Below are 14990 nucleotides of genomic sequence, written 5' to 3'. Positions count from 1 at the left end.
GGTACTACTATATATACTTCTCGTTTATCCCTTTTTTTTTTAAATTTGTATATTTACAGTCTTGAGTATACGCTGTCTGGAACTATGCTAAATTGTAATGCCTTTCACTTATTCTATTGTTTATTTATTTTTTTACAGTATAGTAAAGAGGATAATGGTCAAAACTATATTGAGTAATTTTTCAGTCTTCTATGTATAATATGTCATCTGCAAATATGATAATTTGACTTTTTTCCAATTTTGAACGCCTTAATATTCTTTTTTTTTTGCCTGATTTCTGCTTCAAGAATTTCTAATACAATGTTGAACAAGAGAGGAAACAGTGTATATCCTTACCTTGTACCCAATCACAATGGGAATACTTTCAGTTTTTCACCATAAAAAATAATAGTTGCTGTGGTCTTGTTAAGGATAGTCTTTAATATTTCTAGAAAGGTTCTTTCCACTCCTATTTAGTTGATGGATTTTGTTTTTTATCATAAGCGGATTTTGGATCTTGTCAAAAGCTTACTCTGCATCAATTGATAAGATCATATGATTTTTTTATCTTTCCATTTACTGATGTGTATTTTGTTTATAGATTTACATACACTGAACCACCCTTGCATTCCTGGGATAAATCCCATTGATCATGGTGTATTTCTTGACATACTGCTGGATTCAATTTACTAATATTTTATTGAGGATTTTTGCATCAGTATTTTTCAAAGAGATTGGTCTGAAGTTTCCTTTTTCAGTAATGCCTCTGTCTACATGGGGTATCATATAGTGTTAGCTTCGCAGCAAGAGTTAGGAAGGGTCCTGTTCCTTCAATATATTGGAAGAGCTTAAGGATCAACAACAGTATATCTATGCTGAGGGTTTGATAAAACTTATCTGTAAACCTGACTGGACCAGGACTTTTGCTTTTGGAGAGATTTTTTAATTACTGTTTCAATTTCCTTGTTTGTGATTGGCCTGATCAGACTTTCTTTTAACTCTTCATTCAGTTTTGGGAGATTACATGTTTCTAATACTGTACAATTTTTTTCTAGGTTCTTCAGCATATCTGAATAGAGTTATTCATAGAAAGCTCTCGTGATGTCTTGAAAATGGGGGTTTTGTTGTATTATGACCCCTTTCCTTTCTGATCCTGTGTATTTGAGTACTTTCTCTATTTTTCCTCATGAGTTTAGACAAGGGGTTGCCATTATTATTTATTCTTTTAAACAACAAGTTTTTTTTTTACTGACTTTTTTGTATTGCTCTCTTAGATTCTATATTGTCGATTTCTGCTCTGGTTTTAATTATTTTCTTCCTTCTTCTAGTATTTGTATTCATTTGTTATTTATTTTTGAGATGCTTGAGATGTGTATTTAGGTTGTTGATTTTATCTTTCTGTTCTTTACTCATGAAGACCTGTATTGCTATGAGTTTCCCTCAAAGTATGGCTTTTATTGTGTCCCATATGCTTAGATAACTTGTTCATTTATTATCCATACTCTCAAGGAATTTTTTATTCTCTCCCTTGATTTCCTTTTTTTTAATAATTTATTTATTTTGAATACCCATCCCTCCACCAGTGACCATTTCCCACCACCACATATCCCAGTATCCCTCCAACCCCCCAACCCCCACCCCCAACCCACCCAGTCTCAGTGGCAGGAAATTCCCTTTTGTTCTCTCTCTCCTATTGGGTGTTGTGTTTTGTATAAGAGTTAAGCCTGATTTTCAGGGAGAAACGTCGGATGATTTACTTTTCATTGATCACTTTGTATATACAGAGATTACACAGCCGTGCAGTTTGGAAGAAAAGTCCTAGTTCCCGCATACTCGAGCTATGCTTGTAGAGGCTTCTGGTCAAGGGGGTTCCATCTGGAGGAGGCGGGATGTGGCACTTACTTCATCTGGGACTTTCCGGTGATCTCGGCTCTTTTTGGAACCTGATGCCTTCTCTGGGAGTTGTGGAGCCCACCCCCCACGGCCTTTCTTCTCTGCAGCTGTGTGCTGTAAAGATGGCTCTGGGGGGTGGGTTGTGGGCATGACTTCCGGAATCAGAGGTTACCTGGGAGCTGGGAAGGTCCCGGCAGTTTGGAGGAAAAGTCCTAGTTCCCGCATACTCGAGCTATGCTTGTAGAGGCTTCTGGTCACCGGGGTTCCATCTGGAGGAGGCGGGATGCGGCACCTACCCCAACCCTTGATTTCCTTTTTATCCAGCAGTTATTAAGTGGAGTTTTGTTCAAGTCTCCAGGAGTGAGTGTCTTCACATTTTCTGTTCATTATTAGGTTTTTTTTTTTTATCTCTGTGGCATTGTCTGATAAAAAAAGGTAACATTTCTATGTTTGTGAATTTATAGAGATTCTTCTATGGCCTAATATCTGATCTATTCTGTAGATGTTCAGTATGCCCTAGAGAAGAATATGTATTCATATTTTTGAGGATGTAAGGGCTTGTATATATCCACTAGTTCCAGCTCTTCTTATTCTTAAGTTTGCTCTTATGCTTCACTTATATCCTACCTAGTTGATCTGTCCAGTGATATAGTAGAGTTTTGAAGTCCCCAAGAACTACTTTGTTTCCATCTATATGTTTCTTAAAGTCCGTAATCAAAAACCTACTAAACTTTGTTGATTCTAAATTTGGTGCTTATATGTTAATTATAATTAGTACCTCTTGCTCTATTGCTCCCTTAATTAATAAATAATGTCCACCTCAACCTCTCATTTCTTTCTTTCGATTGAGTGCTATTTGGTCTGATAAAAGTATGACTCTCCTGACTTTTTTCTATGTCCCACTGGTTTGTATGATTGTTTCAATCCTTTCACTCTAGATGTGTTTCCTGTAAGCAGCAAATGAATGGATTTTCTTTCTTTTTTTTTTCCTTTTTGGGTCACACCTGGCAATGCTCAAGGGTTACTTCTGGCTCTGCACTCAGGAATTACCCGTGGCAGTGCTTGGGGGACCGTATGGGATGCCAGGAATCGAACCCGGGTCAGCCGCATGCAAGGCAAACGCCCTACCCGCTGTACTATTGCTCCAGCCCCTGAATTTTATTTCTTAATCCATTTAGCCATTCTATGTTTTTTTTGACAGGATATTTCAGTCCATTGACATTTAGAGAAATTATTCACATAAAGGACTGTGTTGCCATTTTACTATGTGGGGTGTTTCTTCTAAAATTAGCTGTTTGGTTTATATAAATGGTCTTTCAGTATTTAATTCAGGATTGGTTTAGTTATAGCAAATAATGTCATCTCTTGTTTGTGTGAGAATGTTTTTATCCTTCCCTCCCATATAAATGAGAGCTTTGCAGGGTAGTGGAATCTAGGTTGAAAGTTTTTTTTTTTTTTTGGTGAGTTAATTTGAATATGCCATACCATTCTTTTTTTTCCCCTGTGCAATTTCATATAAGAGAGCTGTTGTACTTTTTACATTGTTTATCTTTTATTTAAGGTTTCTCTTCCATTTAGAAGCCTTTCTCTCTCTTTAAATTTTGCCATTTTAATTACTACAACTTGGAATCATTCTGCTTGGGTTTATTTTGCCTAATACTGTTTCAGCTTCTTGAATCTGTATATCAGCCTCCCCTCAGAGAGTGGGAAATTCACAGCTATAATATCTCCTACCACTTGAGATATATATATATATATATATATATATATATATATATCTCACTGTCACTGTCCTCCCGTTGTTCATCAATTTGCTCAAGCGGGTCCAGTAACATCTCCATTGGAGACTTTGTTGTTACTGTGTTTGGCATATCGAATACATCACGTGTGGCTTGCCAGTTCTGCCTTGTGGGCGAGATACTCTCGGTAGCTTGCCAGGCTCTCTGAGAGGAGTGGAGGAATCATTATATATATATATAATATATATATAATATATATATAACGATTAGAATATATATGTATATATATATATATATATATATATTCTACCATCCTTTTCTATTTTCCTCTCCTGGTATTCCTATAATTTGGAGATTGTTCCTCTTTCTGTTCTTCATTTAATTACCATATATTCTCTTTTATAGAATAATGGTCGGTTGGCCCTTCCCCCCTGGGTACTGGAAGCTTGTGTTTTTTTTCTTGCCTCCCAACCTGTCAATTATCTTTGTCTCCTGATCATTCTATGACTTGTAAATATTGTCTTTCTCTTCTCTTTAATGTCCTTTTCAGGGTTATTATTTCAGAGCAGTTGCTTTTTGTATGGATACAGGAAGACAGTTACAATGACAAACCTGTGGCTTGGGAGTTGATTGACTCCAGATAATATTCCTCTGGATATCTTCTCTCTTGACTTAAGCCTCAGTTGCCCTCATTTCCTAGATTTCCAAAAGCAGGTTCCTGACGAGGAACTGGATGGACTCAGAGCAAGCAGTGAGCTATGTGGTACCCTGATACTGAAATGGGCCTGGCCAACGTGTCCTAATGCTTAACTATAAGTTAAGAGTTTGGCCATGGACAAATTCTGTCATGATCCAAAAGTAATAACTAGATGTGGACCCTGCTGGTGTTAGGAATGATTGATCTGGCCTGAACACTCTAGTCTGAGACTCTGGTAAGATGTCCCCAGGAGAGTCAACTTATAAGCCTAGAAGTCTCTATTACTGTGTCCACACAGTATGGTAGGTATTAGGAGAATTAAAGATGTTAATTAAGTTGCAGGTCTAAAGAGAGGAGAAACACACCTACAGGGTGTTCTGGCCTCATGGGCTGCAGGTGGTCGAGAAGTCTGCAAAAACATTTTTGATCACACTTCCCGTGGAGAGGTGTGGTTGGGGAGGTGTGGTGAGAGGATTAAAAAGAGCGTCTGTGGGGGAGAGAGAGGGATTGATGGATTGTTGGAGAGGGGATTGATGATTGGAGAAATGAATTAGTTGTTGGATTGTGGAAGGAATTGATTGAAGGTTACTGCAGGGGGACTGAAGGAGAGACAGCAGAGACAGAGGAGACGGATACAGTGGGAAGAAAGAATTGTGTGGTTAGAGAGAGATAGACACAAAGAAAGAGAGCTGGGAGAGACAAGAAATTAAATAAACGCCAACTAATCAGCAACCAGCTTGGCCCTCGTTCTTCCTTCATCCATCCAAGGCAACAGCTGACCTGGGTGGAGAAGTGGCTCTAAGGCACACAACTGCAGGCAGCAAGAGAGAGCGAACCTGAATGCCGGTGAACGTCCTTTTATGTGTAATCCCAATACTCGTGAAGGGTTTACACAGCCTTGCAGTGTTGGTAATTTCACAGCTCTTCATGAGCGCGCGTGGAATTTATTTTTACACTCTTCCATTCTATTTCTCTTGTCTTTTTACCACTTTCTTGTCAACGCCGGCTTGTAATTTGCCCTCAGGTTTTTTCTTTATATGGTTGATTATCTGGCAAGTCTGCTGCTATGGCTTGCTGTTGTGTTTTTTATTTCCATCAGTTCATTTTTATTGGATTCTATCATCCTCAGAATCAGCTCTTTTTTGAATTGGTCGAATTTCTCATCTAGTAATTGTATACTTTTACTGATCAATGCTTCCTTAAATTCTACTGCCGATGTAGAAAGTGATTTTTTGTCCTCTTTGACCAGGCTAGAGTTTTAATGGGCTTGAGTATTTTCCCAGGTTTATCTGTCTGACACAGAGTTGGGTTCCTTAGTTTTGCCATTTTCTTTGAGGTTTATGTTGGTTAATGTTGCTGGTTTACAATTGGATTCCTTAGTTTCCCCATTTTCTTTTGGTTTTATGTGGGTTAATATTGCTGGTTTAGATTTCCAGTTACTTAAAAACTGATCAGTTTATTTGTTGAGATGAGAATGCTACTGATAATGATAATATGTGTGCTATTCAGACATTTCCCTTTGTAGTGTATTGCTATTAAATGATGACAAGGGGCTTTTGAACTAGTCGCTCCATTTTGTTGACTGAGATATATGACTATATAAGGTCAGTGAAATATGAGTGTTGCATCTATTGGCTTCAATATACAGATAGTGTTGAGTAATAATTTCATGGAGGAACAATAATCCTATACAGGAAAGTGTCCAACCACTAAGTAAATACAAAAATCTAGCTGCATTCTTATAAACAACTAATGAATCAGAGGACAAACAGATCAAAGAAGCTAACCCATTCAAAACAGTGCTCAAGAACATCAAGTACCTAGTAATCAACTTAGCAAAAGAGGTATATCTATGCTATGAAAAAATCAAGCCACTTAAGAAGGAAAAAGAAGAACTTTCAAAATGGGAAAATATTCTATTCATGTATTGGAAGAACCAATAATGTCAAAATCACCGTCTTACCTAAACTGCTATATAGATTCAATGCAATCATTATCCACATTGAAACAATATTCTTCAAGGACTTAGAACAATCACTATTCAAGATATTTTTTGGTGGTGGGAAATATACAGTTGATGAAAGGGACAGGTGTTGGAACATGTTATGATTGAAACCCAATAATGAACAACTTTGTAACTGTGTATGTCTCTATGATTCAATTTATAGAAAGTAAAGATGAAAATAAAATTACTTGTTCTGGTTTAAAAAACTAATCAATTTTTATGGATTCATAAAAGACCTTGAAAAACCAAAACCATACTGAAAAATAAGAAATTGGGAGGGATTGCATTACCATGTACAAAAAATTAAAATTTGATTCGTATCTAATGCCTTACACAAAAGTCAAATCAAAGTGGTTCAAAGACCTTAATATCAGGCCAGAATCTAAAAAATGCATTGAGAAAAATTTAGGCAGAATGCTGCTGAATCTGGACCTCAAAGTTGTCTTCAATGATACAGTGCCACCAATAATGGTAACAGAATCAAAAATGAATAGGAATACATCAAATTAAAGAGTTTCCACATGGCAAAAGACACACATGTTAGAACTAAAATGTGGATTTGAATGGGAAAAAATACTTGTGCTAAATCTGATAAAGTGCTGATATCCAGTATATATAAAGTACTCACAAAGATCAGCAACAACAAAACCCCCCAAACCCCATCAAAAATGGAGAGAGGAAATAAACAAGGACTTTTCTGAGGAAGACCACCAAACAGTCAACAGGCCCATGGAAATGATGCTCTCCATCACTTATGGTGAGAATGACATATATCAAAAATAATGGGACCAGTAGTGCTGCTGGAGGATGTGGTGCAAAAGGAATTCACATCCACTACTGGTGGAAATGGTGTCTGTTTCAACCCCTATGAAAACAGCATGAAGATATCAGTAAGTTAAAAATTGAGCTACCCTATGATCCACCAATTCCACTTTGGAATATCTTTCCCCAGAAAAAAAAATCATTCTAAAAGATATATGTACACTAATATTCATTGCAGCACTCAGTACAATAGCTAAGATTTGGAATCAGTCTAGATGTCCCGCAACAGATCAGTAGACACTGAAGGTGTGGTACTTATACACAACGGAATGCACAGTTGTAAGTCATGATTAAATCACGCAATTTGCTTCAATATGGATGGAAGTGGAAGATATCATGTTAAATGGAGTCAGTAAGAAGAAAGACAAACATAGACAAACTCTAAATATCACTTATATGTGGTATTTAGAGTAACAGGATGAGGAACTGTCACTGTCACTGTCCTTCCGTTGTTCATTGATTTGCTTGAGCAGGCCCAGTAACATTGTGAGATTTGTTACTGTGTTTGGCATATCGAATATGCCACGGGTAACTTGTCGGGCTCTCTGAGAGGGGCAGAGGTATTGAACTTGGGTCGGCCATGTTGGCTGCGTGCAAGGCAAACGCCCTACCTCTGTGCTATTGCTCCAGCCCAACAGGATGAGAAAATGCAATGATATTAAGGGGAGATACCTAGATTGCCATTAGCCCCAGAGTTTGGGGAGGAGAACTCAGATTCATGGGCGGTATTAAGCTAGAGACAAATTGTGCTATAAAAACTACAGAGTCAACAACACTGAAATCATGAGACTCAAATTTTAATAACTGTGTTTTTTAAATGCCTGTCTAGATGACAAGCTGAGCTGGAGTGCAGGGGTGGGGCATGGGGTAGTAGAGGGAATCTGGGAACACTAGTGGAAGAAAGCTGACAGAGGTGTTTGGATTGGTTAGGGAACTCTAAGTGTCAAAAAACCAACTATGAATAATAATTATAATAATTATGATAATTATTATTTATACAATAATAATTTAAAACTCATGGTGCTTTAATAAAATTTTGGAAATAAAAAGACAATGAGATTAAGCTCCTTAATGGTCATGATCCCAGAGAAACACAAACAAATATTGGAACCAAGCGGCTCTTGGCAGAAATGCCTCCAAACTTTGCATTAGGCCACTTTCACCAGGCCACTCCAGATGGGAGCCCGTGCTGTTCCCCCACCTGTTTCCAGAGGAACCTGAAGGCCACCATCTTCCAGAATTCATTGGAAAATCCAGGTATGGGTCAGCAGTGACAACAAACACCAGGCCTCACAGGATGGGGAAGGAGCCAGTCCTCCTTTCCTGCCTTGAAGGGACACTGAGATGCCACCCATGAACAGCCCCCAGCTGCTTATTAAGATCCTTAATGACCATGATCCCATAGACACATAAACGAATCTCAGAACCGAGCGGCTCTTGGTAAGAATCTCTCCAGGCCTAAATATTAAAATTTTAGAATTCCAAGATGGTGACATCATATGCTATTCATAACCAGCAATAGAAAACAATTTGTCTAATGTTGCCTTTTCAGCAGGTCTGATTTTTGGGGGAAATTCCAAATAACAATGGTGCGACTAGTGTCGTAATATTGAATGTGATCAAAGTAGAGAGAAAGAGTAATGTGGAAATTATCTGCCACACAGGCAGGGGTTGAGGCGGGATGGGTGAGGTATACTGGGTTTTTTGGTGATGGAAAATTTGCACTGGTGAAGGGATGGGTATTTGATCATTGTACGACTGAGACTCAAACATGAAAGCTTTGTAACTTTTCTCATGGTGATTCAATAAATAAATTTATAAAAAGAAATAATGAATAATGAGGGGGAGAGAGACACTGAATATCTGGAAAAATGGTACAGAAACTAAAAATTGCTTGCCTTGTATGCGGACCACCCAGATTAGACCCACGGCACCACAGATGGTTGCCTGAGCACATAGCCAGAAGTAGTTGCTGAACTGAGCAAGGTGTGTCCCTCAAATAAACATAAAACATATTATATTGAGTATTACAAAGAAAAATATCAGTGTACACGCACACATAAAGGGGCCTTATCATTTTGGTTTCCTTTGCACACTATTCCATTATATTTTTTCCTAGCATGGACATTCTTTTTTTAGTGAAACCTGCTTAAGAATTTAGTATCCATTAAAGCATTGTGCTTTTTAATAATTGCGTCTTACTTTTGAACTTGCTCTTATGCTATGCTAAGTACATAAAAGCACTAGAAAAAAATACCCCAGATATAATTACACTATTATGTGATTTTTATGTATCCTTTGCAGTGCTCTATTATAAAATTATAACATTATGAATTCTATTAGCCGTATGTCTTTTATCCAAGGTAGTTACTATCTTGAGGATAGGGTCCATGTTTTATAAATAAATTTTATAGCTCCTTACAGCTAACACATCATTAATTGAATTAATTAAAGTTATGCTCAACTGAATTATACTCCTGATAATGATTATATAAGCAGAATAACTAGAACTTAAATTTTTCTTAAATATGGTTTAGTTTTTGTTATAGTGTAGGTAACACGGCTACAGCAGTGTTAATGTCTGTGATACTGATGTACAGTTACCTTACCCAACACCACCAATGGACCCAAGATCCAGCCCCACTGACCCTGTTACCCCTAGTTTGTTTCATATAGTTTGAAATAAACCTGCATTCAAATAAACCTTATTTCTCACTTTCACTAAAACTCTTTTACCTCCCTACCTCAGTTTTTGACCATACTGAATTAACTTATTTATTATCTTTATGTTGTGTTTTTAAACATAATGTGCATATTCCTGTGATATTTAAAATAGAAAACTCCGTAATTATTGAATAAAGTAATATAATGAGCAGAGCATAACATTTGGGGAAATAAATTTATCTCATGTATTTGAAGAGGAATATTTAATTTATGTGTAAATAATAAAAATTTAGAATAATTACAAATGTATACTATATAATAGTGCCATAGAGTATAATTTATTTCAAAGGTACAATGTAAGATTTCCTCTCCTTAAGCTTTGCAGAGAACTACTTAAAATAAACTTTGACTTCTCTGCATGATTAGAGCATTTTCAAGGGAATATGTACCGAGTTTGTAAAGTCAGTGGAATGAGCATAAACTTTGAGGGTGTTCACATTTTCGTACAAATTAGTTTATTGCTTATTAGTTGTTGATCCTTAATAACTTTAGTTACCACTTTGAACTATGGTTTCTTTGCTCATAAAGTGATAATTATTTCAATAAATTACCTTGAATAATTAGATTTGAGTAATAACATGAGGAATGTAAAATACTCAGAACAAAAAATTAGATCAATTATAACTGAGTTTCAGCAAATAATAATTAGGAAATACCCAAATAAAATCTAATAAGGTAGAAAATACCCTGTTACAAATAGTGTATTACAGTTAGCTTTAAATAAGAGCTTTCATAGCCATTATGTTCCTTGGTATAGTAGAAATAGATGTCATTAGGAAATATGATATGCAACCGTCTATTCAGCAGAAGTTCAAACTCAGTTTCTCTTTAAATAAAAGAACCACCATATGGTCAGTGTCTAAGTTCTCTTGAAAATGAATAGGAGGTCTCAGCACTATTCTTAAGGGACACAAATACACATAATAGGATAAACTGGAGGCTGCCACCAGATTTAGCACTCTTGTCAAATGCTCCAGTGGAAAGGCGAAAGTTCAAGTGGCACAGAACAAAACTCTTCTCACATTATGTATATGTCTCTTAAACAAGGCCTTTGGGAGCATTTAAGCTCCACAGAAAAGAGTACTGTAAATTTTTCTGCACTTACCATGGGATCAAATGGTAAAGTCAAGTGATCAAGTGGTAAACAAGCAGAATAAAATTTGACGATGAAAAGAAAAAGGATTCTGTTCTGTCTTATTATTTCAGACATATATCAAAAATTGACATGATCTAATACACTTTCTTCCCATTGACAAAGCATAAGATAAACTCTTTTGGATGCCAAAATGTTTTATACAAAACGCATGAAAATATAATGTCTTTTTAATATAGAGAATTTTCCATTTTAAGCATTTTGTTAAACACTTAAAACCTTAACAGCTTTAATTTATTCATTGCTTCTTAAATTACTTCTTTTTTCTGTGAAATTGACAAGATCTTAGACAGGTAATTATACAACCATTTGAAACCATAATTAATGTTCTTTATTATTTCTTTCCAAGAACTCAGAGAAACCATTGACTTTACTGCTTAATCATAGGAACAGTAAGAAAAAGCACCTAAAACAGAGTGACATGATATGAAATAAAACTGCTCTTTGAATGTGTTTATTTCTTAAACACCATTTTAATTGCCATCTGCTATGTATAGCAATGGTATTCACTGGTGATGAGGAGTAAATTGATTTCCCCTACACTCACTTAATCCAGCTGAACTATAAGTGCAAGCACAGTCCATTAACTGTAAGGACTAAATTCCTTCCTATTTTCTATATCATCCACAATGTCTGTACGTGAAAGTACCTTTATGAAGCAACCACTTAAAATCTATTACCAGTATAAGAATTCTTCATTCACGGGGAGTGGGACAGGATATTCTGAATCAGATTTTTTTAGAAAATATTAATGTGGACAAAAAATGTTCTTAGACAATTTTTTTCTTTCAATTTTCTATGAAGTCAACATGACATATTTTTCTAGAAAAATGGATCATCTAAGATATTTGATTTCAAAATGCTATAAACAAATGTCCATACATTGAGACAATGCACTACTTAGTATTCAGTCCTAAATAGCAATAATCTAAACAGAAAAATAGTCATGAAAGGACACAGAAGAGCTTTAAAAGTACATTACTCAGTGGAAAGAAGAAATCTGAAATGCCACACCATGTCTGATCCTAACTAAAGGATGGTCTCAAAAAGGAAAAATCTCTTGAGCAGTAAAAAGTTCAGTTTTGCCAGAGTATGAGAAGGGAAAGATGAATAGGCAGAACACAGGGGATTTTTAGGATACTGACAATATTCTTTATGATTCTATGATGTTGATTATATACTACTTTTTATTTGTAAGCACTCATAGAACATACAAAGGTTAGAATGAATCTCAACATAACCCTGGCAATGAGAAAAGACACACCTCACTGGTGGTATTGCTCACATCAGTCATGAGCAAAGCAGATGGTCCTTCCTTTATCCAAGCTTGATGACTGGTTTGGTGGCCAGAACTTTTTCATGCTTGGGTACATTAAAAAAAAGAAAAGAAAAACAAACAAAAGCTATCATCTGTACATGTAAGTTATTTTAATTTGTTGCTAGAACTCAACTACAAAATTCTTTCCCTCTTCACTGACATATTTGAGTAAGCCAAATTTACTTTGTATATTAAATAAAAATACCATAAATTATATTGAATGCATAAAAATATGAAAATCTAGATCTTCTATTTAGCCAAATATTGAAGACATTTAGAAAATGTAAAGGTATGACAAAATTCTTACTATATAATTTTATTTTTAACATATCATGAATTTAATTAAAATGAATCACAACCTTTTGAGTTACATATTGCTTAAAAATAAAGTAGTATATCTTTCAAATTCAACTTTAATTTCTGCATTTCATAGATGTTGAGAATCACTCAGCTTACTAAATATTGTTTTCTCTCATTTTGTAACACAGAGTTTTTTTCTGTGTCAAATAATAAGCCATCACTAATTGTCTATTTTAATTTTCAAATTGATGCAGGTTACTCCTATAAAACAAATATGTCACTTGAAAGATAAAAGTAGAATACTCTGAGGAGACAATTTGATGACTGGTTTTTCTGCTGCAAAGCATACTCTAAGACACATTAGATTTTACTGCTGATTTGCATCAGAGGTTTTCTTGTCAAACTTCTGGTTTTAAAGGGATAATAGAAAAGTGCATGGTACCTCTTTTTTTTTGCTGCAGATGATGGGTTAAAACGAGAACCTTTGTTGCAGGGAAAGATATTTGATGAACAACTTTCCCGATTTTAGGCCAGCAATTACTAGTGTTCGATGCACATCCTAGTTACTACTCGAAGTTTAAGAAAACTTATAACAATTTTTGTAACAATTTTGTAAGTGACTCTAACAACTGTTCAATACATTATAATTTATTATTCCCAAGGAATATTTGGCTTATATTCTCTTTGCATCTGAATCCATTCGACACTGATACTGACTCTTAAATCTGTCAAGTTCAAAGCATATTTTATTTATGTCTACATTGATTTATAGATATCTTAATACTAGAAAAAATTGATATCATGCACATACTATTTTTTTATGTGTGAGGGATGGTAGCCTCTCAATAGGTGCTCAGGGTCCTGTGGGCAACTCCTACAAGTACTAGGTCAAACAAACTAGTGGTTCTGTGCAGTGGTCCACTTGGCCAACCCAGCAATGCACAGGGCCTTGAAAGACACACCTCGTCATTCTGATGCTTGGAGCCTTCAGCCCAACAATGTATTATTGTTCCAAATAATACATCTGAATAAAATTATATTGTGTACCAATTAATTTTAATCTTCATCATAAAATATATATTGAAATCATGTACACCCATCAGCAAATCTCATATCTGCTCAGTTTTCTTCTGTAATTTGTAATATTTTAGTGCTGCAAATCAAAGCTTGAGAAATATCTTCTCAGTTGAGTAACTCTTTAGACAAAACATAAATGATCAAATATAAAATACAAAATTTCTAATCAATCGAAATAATTAATCATATTTTACTTCTATGTAAACCATTTACTGGAAATAGTCTCCTTTTATCCCAGTAATCCAAGCCATTATATTTGGTAAAGTAATAATAATAATAATAATAATAATAATAACAATAATTTCTACAATCTTAGGCTATCAGAACAGTGTAAAGGTAAAGGTAAAGGCCCTCCCGTTGATCGTCGATTTGCTCGAGCGGGCCCAGTAACGTCTCCATTGGAGACTTTGTTGTTACTGTGTCTGGCATATCAAATACTCTCGGTAGCTTGCCGGGCTCTCCAAGAGGGGCGGAGGAATCGAACTCGGGTCGGCCATGTTGGCCGCTTGTAAGGCGAATGCCCTACCCGCTGTGCTATCGCTCCAGCCTTATATTTTTTACCAAGAAATAATTTAAGTGACATAATCTTTGCATTCAAAAGTCCATTACTGGGAGTATAAAAATTGCTAGCATCTGAACAAACAATTTTGGTCTTATGCTTACACTGTAATATGAGAGAAAATGTGCCTCTCCCTTCATATACTTTCCATATTTTTCCTTAGCAAGAGCATCAAATAATACATCTGAATGCTGACAAAGCTAATAAATTAAAAAGAAATGTAGCTTGCATGAGAATTTAATTAGATTTTTGCAAAGTAGTGGAGATTAATGCATGCAATCAAACCAAGTGCTTTAATCATCTTGATTTGTCTACAATAATTTATTGGTAGATCTTTAGTCTTTATCTTGCCTAAAACTTTATATACACATGCACACACATATATAATTTGTACTGCATTCTAAAAACTATCATTGGACAAATAATGGCTGAATCACTTGCTGACTTACTGATTTACTACTTTTTGCTGGCAGAAATCTGAAGTTTTCTGATTTATTATCCTGTGTTTGTATAATACAGGTTCAGCAACTATTCAAAGATGTAATGTTATGATTTTGTATGAATTTGTAGGTTAGTTTTGGGGTCTAGGAATTTAAAATTTGAATTTTATGTCTTCTAAATAAATCAACAGTGATTACATTTTCGAATAAAAAAATTAACACCAAAACATACCAAAAAAGAGCATTCTAGTTTACTTGCATAGGAAAGTTGTAAACAATATATT

This window comes from Sorex fumeus, unplaced genomic scaffold (assembly GCF_029834395.1).
Source record: "Sorex fumeus unplaced genomic scaffold, SorFum_2.1 ptg000034l, whole genome shotgun sequence".
In the NCBI taxonomy this organism is placed as follows: Eukaryota; Metazoa; Chordata; class Mammalia; order Eulipotyphla; family Soricidae; genus Sorex; species Sorex fumeus.
The sequence above is the reverse complement of the archived record's forward strand: the minus strand, read 5'-3'. Positions refer to the sequence as shown.